The sequence below is a fragment of the Streptopelia decaocto genome (genome assembly GCF_964273445.1).
Source record: "Streptopelia decaocto genome assembly, chromosome: 13".
NCBI classification, from domain to species: domain Eukaryota; kingdom Metazoa; phylum Chordata; class Aves; order Columbiformes; family Columbidae; genus Streptopelia; species Streptopelia decaocto.
Window position 1 is genome coordinate 15,922,421 of NC_138668.1, and position 7,148 is coordinate 15,929,568.

Genomic DNA, 7,148 nt, shown 5'->3' on the forward strand with positions numbered 1-7,148 from the left:
TCATGTGTATTTCCTCTCATGACTGTGCTGAACACCACAGTGTTTGTGGTTTTTAAACAGAAGCTTCATTAGTTCCATTTTCTTACGGGGGTGCCACGATAAAGAACCAACCCTCCCTTTACAAGTGGGGTTCAGCAGGTGAGTTCAGCAGCAGAAAAAAACCCACTACAAAGGCAGGCTTCTGCTTTAAACTGCCTTGAACAACGGTAGAAAATCTAGAAAATGTAAGTTTAATTAGCTTACCAGTACCTGGAGGGATACTGTTCATCAGATGATGACTTTGTAGAGTAATTAACAAGTCTCTTTTGGTCCAAAGCAGTGAGTCCTTGGCTGTTTAGGCCGTTTGAGCCGGGGTATCAGGCACAGAGCCGGGAGCAGGGCTGGGTCTGTGAGAGAAGCTGTCAGACCTGCACTCGGGGAGGGACCCCTTTGTCCCAGCATCAGCCTGGTTTCCCAGCGGGGGCTGTCAACAAGGCTTTCATGCACCAGGATGGGGACGTGCTGGCCACTCGTCAGGTGCGGAGGGTTGTCCTTGAGCTTGCTTGGGATGGGTCAGTAGGCCACACAGAGGGATCTGGACCGGCTGGGTCGAGGCGCTGAGACAATTGTCTGAGGTTCAACAAGGCCAAGGGCCGGGTCCTGCACTTGGGTCACAACAGCCCCATGAACGCTGCAGGCTGGGGAAGAGCGGCTGGAAAGTGCCTGGAGGAAAAGGAGCTGGGGGTGTTGGTGACAATGGCTGAACATGAGCCAGCGTGTGCCCAGGTGGGCAAAAAGGCCCCCAGCATCCTGGCTTGTATCAGGAATAGCGTGGCCAGCAGGACAGAGCAGTGACCGTCCCTGCCCTGGGCACTGGTGTTGTAGTCAAATATGACTCAAAGAAATTTAGAATAACTTTAATAAAAGATAAATGAGCAAAACAGCGCTGGACGGCCGGAGAGTCACTGCTGTACCCAAAGGCACGCAAATTGGTTACAGAAAAAAAGTGTTTATATCCAGTCTGTGAGTACACGCCCCCGATCTTCTTCCTGATTGGTTAGCTGGGTTGCTATGCTGTCAATCAGTCTTCCCCGCACAGCGGAGCACATCCCCCCCATCAGCACACGTCTTTCTCGCCAAAACTTGCAAAGCAAAGTATGCAACATGTTTCCCGCCAAAACTTGCAAAAACAGAGTGTGGCAAACTATGGCGGTTTAACATTTGCACAACTCAGTGTATCGACAACTACTAACATATTCTTGATTAGCAAATTTACTTTAGTTATGCAATCTATAAAATTGGGAGGCCAAACCTCGAATCCTGGGGTCACTTTTGTGCCCCTCACTCCAGGAAAGGCCTGGAGGTGCTGGAGCGAGTTGAGAGAAGGGAACGGAGCTGGTGAGGGGCTGGAGCACAAGTGTGATGGGAGCGGCTGAGGGACCTGGGGGGTTCAGCTGGAGAACAGGAGCTGAGGGGAGACCTTCTGATCTCTGAACTGCCCGAAAGGAGCTTGGAGCCAGGGGGGTCGGGCTCTGCTCCCCAGGAACAAGCGCCAGGAGCAGAGGAAACGGCCTCAAGTTGCGCCAGGGGAGGTTGAGGTTGGATGTGGGGAACAATTTCTTCCCCAAAGGGCTGTGGGGCATTGGAACAGGCTGCCCAGGGCAGTGCTGGAGTCACCATCCCTGGAGGGCTGGACAGACGGACATGAGGTTCTCAGGACATGGGGCAGGGACAGGGGTGGGTTGTGGTTGGGGGACCTGGGGGAGGAGGCTGAACATGGCTGTACAAACCCTGGGGTCAGGGCCAGGACCCGTCCCGGAGCACCTGGGTGGGTCCGGGGTCCAGCCAGGGTCACCCAGCACAACCCCCGGTCCCCGTCCCCTCCAGCTCTTCCCGCTCCGTCCTGTGCCGGCTCCTCACCAGGATTTTCCTTCGTCCCCTCCCGGCCCAGCTCCCCCTGTTGTTCAGGGAGTGGAGCATCTCCCGTGTGAGGAAAGGCTGAGGGAGCTGGGGCTCTGGAGCTGGACAAGAGGACACTGAGGGGGGACTCATTCCTGGGGATCAATATGGAAAGGGGAGTGTCAGGAGGATGGAGCCAGGCTCTTCTGGTGACAACCAGTGACAGGACAAGGGGCAATGGGTGCAAACTGGAGCACAGGAGGTTCCACTGAAAGATGAGAAGAAACTTGTTCCTGGTGAGGGTGGCAGAGCCTGGCCCAGGCTGCCCAGGGGGTTGTGGAGTCTCCTTCTGTGCAGACATTGCAACCCGCCTGGACACCTTCCTGTGTAACCTCATCTGGGTGTTCCTGCTCCATGGGGGTTGCACTGGATGAGCTTTCCAGGGCCCTTCAGCCCCTGACACTCTGGATTCTCCTCGTCCCTCTGTCCCTCTCCCCACCCCTCCCCTGCCCCGCCGCTCCCTCCCGCTCTGTCCCGCTCGGCTCCTGCTCGTCCCGGCTCCCCGGGGCTCTGGGAGCGGGGCAGCCCCGGCAGGGCCATGAGGGGCCGGGCCGGTGTCCCCCAGGGTCAGACAGCAGAGGGGCCCCGGGCCGTGCTGGCAGCTCCAGTCCCGGGCACGGGGCTGCCGGCGCCATTTGCTGCTGGACACGCAGTTTGTGCTGCAGCCGCTCCCGGGTGAGGTGGGGCCGGGCCCAGCCCCGGGGGTCACAGGCACCGGCACCCGATCCCAGAGCTCCGGAGCCGCCCCAGCCCACCCCCTGCAGCTGTCCCGGCCCAGCACGGCCCTGCCCGGTCCCGCAGCCACAGCGCGGCCTGTCCCGGCAGCAGAGCCGGGCTGGGGCTGCTCCAGCCGCCGTTCCCGCAGGTGCCGCACACCCGTGTGTTCTCTCGGGTGCAGGACGGGCAAGCGACTGGAGCTACAGAACAGGGAGGGAGGAAAGGAAAGGACAGAGCAGCAGATGGAGCAGTGCCCGAGCAGGAACATTTGCCCGGCAGTGCAGAGTCAGAGCTGCAGTGAGTCCCGGGCCCTGGGGCCGTGTCGCCCCTCTTGTCCCTCTCACTGCTCACCCGCCCCTTCCCCCCCGGCCTTTCCCTCTGTGTATTTTCTCATTCCCTGTACCTCTCTTCCTCTCCATCATTGTGCTCTGATGGCTGTCCCTCCTTTCTCTTTTCTCCAAGTCCCTGTTTCTGTCATCCGAGCTTTTGTCGTTGCCCCTATTTCCTGCTCCCTGTGCCTCTTTTTTTCTGTCTCTCTCTGTCCTTCAGCCCAGTGCGGTTTTTTTCCTTCTCTGTCTCTTTGTCCTGATCTACAGCCCTCTCTGTTTATCACAGTCTGTCTGGCCTGTTCCTTGATCTTTGTCACTCTCTGCCTGGTACGTCTCCCTCCTTTTCTTTTCCTTTCCCTTTCCTTTCCTCCCTCTCACTGTGTTTTTACGTTCTGCATCCCACCATCCCTGTTCTTCCTCCTCTTCATCTCCTCTCTCCCCGTCCCTCAAAGCTGCTCCCTGACTGGTTTGCCCATCTCTTCCTCCTGACACCTCTCTCTCTGTCTCCATCCCTCTGTTCTGCTCACCTTCCCTGGTTTTCTTTCTCATTGTTGTTATTCTTCTCTGTCACTCTGTCCTGTTCCCTGCCCCGTCATTTCTTGCTATATCCTCTATCCTGCCCCCTGCCCCTATCCCCACCTCTCTTCTTTTTACTCCTCCTCTGCCTCACTGCCCACTCCAGGCATTTTTTATATCTTGTTCCTGGTCTCAACCGTTATTTTTCTTTCTCTCTCCTGCTCCCTCTCACTCTTTCTGCATCTCTTCCTCTTTCCCTGCTGCTTCTTTCTCCATGTCCAGATCCTTGCTTGCCTCTTGCTTTCTGTCCTTTTTTTCTTTTCTGTCTTTCTGTCCTCTTATAGGTCTTATCCTTTCTCACTATATCCCCCTGCCCAGCTGCTGCCCCTTCTTTCCTCTCTCTCTCTTGCTCTGTTTTTCCTTTCTCCATCTCTGTCCCACTGCCCACCACAGTTGTGTTTTATCCTTCAGTTCTGTCCTGCCCACTGCTCTTTGCTCTTCCTCTGTGCTCTGTCCTGTTCCCTGTGTCTTTTTTTGAATTCCTCCATCTCAGTCCTGCAGCCCATGACTGTTCTTCTCTTCTTCCATCCCTTGGTCCTGCTTCCTGCCCGTCTTTGTTTCTCCTTCCATTTGTTCTGCTGCCCATCTCTTTTCCCTTCTTGCTCCAGCTCTGCTGTTCCCTGCCCCTCTCATTCCCTCTCTGTTTCTCTGTCCTTCTCCCTGTCTCTCCCCCATCCTTCCTACTCTTCTCTCCTGCTCCCACTCAGTTGTTCCGCTCTCTCTGTCACTCTGTCCTGCTCCCTGTCACTGTCATTTCTCTCATCTTTGTCCTGCAGCCCAGTGCTGGGATTTTGCTCGTCTCTGTCCTGCTGCCCAGCCCAGGCTTTTCTGCCTCCATCTGTGTCCTGCTCCCTGTCTCTTGTTTCCTCTTTCCCTTTGTCCTGCCTACCTGACCCTTTTTCTCGTTCTGTGTCACCCTGTCCTTCTCCCTTTGTGTTTCTCTGACAATGTGTGTCCTGCTCCTTTTCCTTGTCTTTCTCTCTCCCGTGTCCTTCTTCCTCTATTGTACTTTTCTGTCCATCCCTCTATTCCTACTGCTTATTCACCTCCTCTGCTGTATTTGGACTGTGGCTATAGTCGAGATATGGAATTAATATGTACAATCCATATTCCACCACAGGCTTATAAGCAAGGCTACAAAATTAAAATCTTTGCTTCCAAATCACTATTAACAGGAGAAACAAACTGACATAAATAGCAAAAATAGCTGTCCCCTAGATATAGAGGACCGAAAACCCAAAAGGCATTTGAAGATCTCAACCAAGAAGTCGTGGAAGATCCCTTGTTAGCCCTGATAGACTGTAACAAACCCTTTCTACTATATTCACATGAACAGGAAGGAATAGCCAGTTAGCCCAGAAACGTCTGCGAGCCATGGCATATTACTCAGCAGCACTAGACCTCATAACTCAAGGCCTGATCTCATGCACTAGGGCAGTGGCAGCAGCAACTGTGATGATTGAGAAAACAGGAAATATTGTCCTGGGCACCTCCTAATGCCAGCGGTTCATTCCTCAGTTTTCATTGCTCCTCTCCAGAGTTCAAGCAACTGTGAATGTGCTACCCTTGGGCAGCACATCGGTTTATGGCAATAAACGCAAATGGTCATTGGCTTCTTGGACTGAACTTTCTATACATGCAACAAGATGCACTCAGACCCCTGAGATGTCCCCTCCCTTTGGTGGCCCAGTGGCACGGGCAGCAGAGCCCTGCGAGGGCGAGAATCATGGACTCCACACAATCCAATGTGAATTCAAGTGAAGCCTTTTATTGCTTGTTACAATTCTCCTTAAGTATCTTTTTGACCTGTCCACGCACTTACAGACTGCATGTAACTGGACAAGAGCTGCTGTTCACGCGCCGCAAACTCACGAGTGACTGGATGTTACAAATCTGCACGAGCTCTAGTGCTGAGCAAAAAGTATCGACAAAATTGGTGACTTGCTGACTCTTCTTCACTTGCTCAAGGCTGCACGAGGTCACGTAAGACGCGGAGGCGGTTTTGCTCTCTTCTGGTCACATAGGCCTCACAGGCCTGTTCAGTTCAGTTCCATATAATGTCAGTTCTACTCAAGAAAATGCCTCAAATCTCCCACAGAGCCCCACACGGCAAAGCCCGCCACATCTCCCCCAGGCTGTCCTGCCCTGGCTGGTGCTGACAGGAGGGGAGACCGGGTGGTGACAGGCCTGGGGGGTGACAGGAGGGACATGGACCAGTGAGAGGCCTGGGGGGTGACAGGAGGGACATGGAGCAGTGAGGCATTTGACACAGTCTCCCACAGCATCCTCACAGCTAAACTGGGGGAGTGCGGTCTGGACGATCGGGTAGTGAGGTGGACTGGGAACTGGCTGAAGGGAAGAAGCCAGAGAGTCGTGGTCAATGGGGCAGAGTCCAGTTGGGGCCTGTATCCAGTGCAGTGCCTCAGGGGGCAGTGCTGGGGCCGGTGTTATTCAATATATTCATCAACGATTTGGACGAGGGAATAGAGTGACTGTCAGCAAGTTTGCTGGTGACACCAAGCTGGGAGGAGTGGCTGACACTGGAAGCTGTGCTGCCATCAGAGACCTGGACAGGCTGGAGAGTTGGGCAGGGAAACTTTCAATGAAATAGAACAAGGGCAAGTGTAGAGTCTTGAATCTGGGCAGGAACAACCCCAGGTTCCAGTATCAGCTGGGAAACCACCTGTTGGAGAGCAGTGTAGGGGAAAGGGACCTGAGGGTGCTGGGGACAGCAGGGTGACCATGAGCTAGCACTGGGCCCTTGTGGCCAGGAAGCCAATGGTACCTGGGGTGGGTTAGAAGGGGGTGGTCAATAGGTCAGAGAGGTTCTCCTGCCCCTCTGCTCTGCCCTGGGGAGACCATACCTGGAATATTGTGTCCAGTTGTGGCCCCTCAGTTCCAGCAGGACAGGGAACTGCTGGAGAGAGTCCAGCGCAGGGCAGCAAAGGTGCTGAAGGGAGTGGAGCATCTCCCGTGTGAGGAAAGGCTGAGGGAGCTGGGTCTCTTTAGCTTGGAGAAGAGGGGTGACCTTATTGATGTTGACAAATATATGAAGAGTGAGTGTCAGGAGGATGGAGCCAGGCTCTTCTCGGTGACAACCGCTGATAGGACAAGGGGCAATGGGTTCAAACTGGAACTCAGGAGGTCCCTTCCAATCCCTAATATTCTGTGATTCTGTGTGATTCTGTGAGACTCCTGGGGGGTGACAGGACATGGCCCTTTTGTCACAGCACACCGGGCTGTGGAATGCGCGGGGGTGCGCGGTGCCACTGTGACTGCAGGTGAGGTGCTGCTGGTGACCCCTGCAGTTGGTGTCCCGGGAAACCCCCAAACAGAACCCTGAGACAGGGGCGCCTGAGCCGGGCCTGGGAGCGCTGCGGGACAGAGAGGGAGCAGAGACCGAGCCGAGGCTGCAGGAGCCTTTCCCTCCTGTGCGCCTGCCCGGGCTGTGAGCTCGGGCTCAGCCTGCCGCGCTCGCCCCAAAGCCCTCGGTGGACCTTCCTGCTGTCGCCGTGGGGCAAACCCAGCGTGGGGGCCAGGGCACCGTTTGCCACAGCAGACACTGTCGCGGAGCAGCAGCACCCGGCC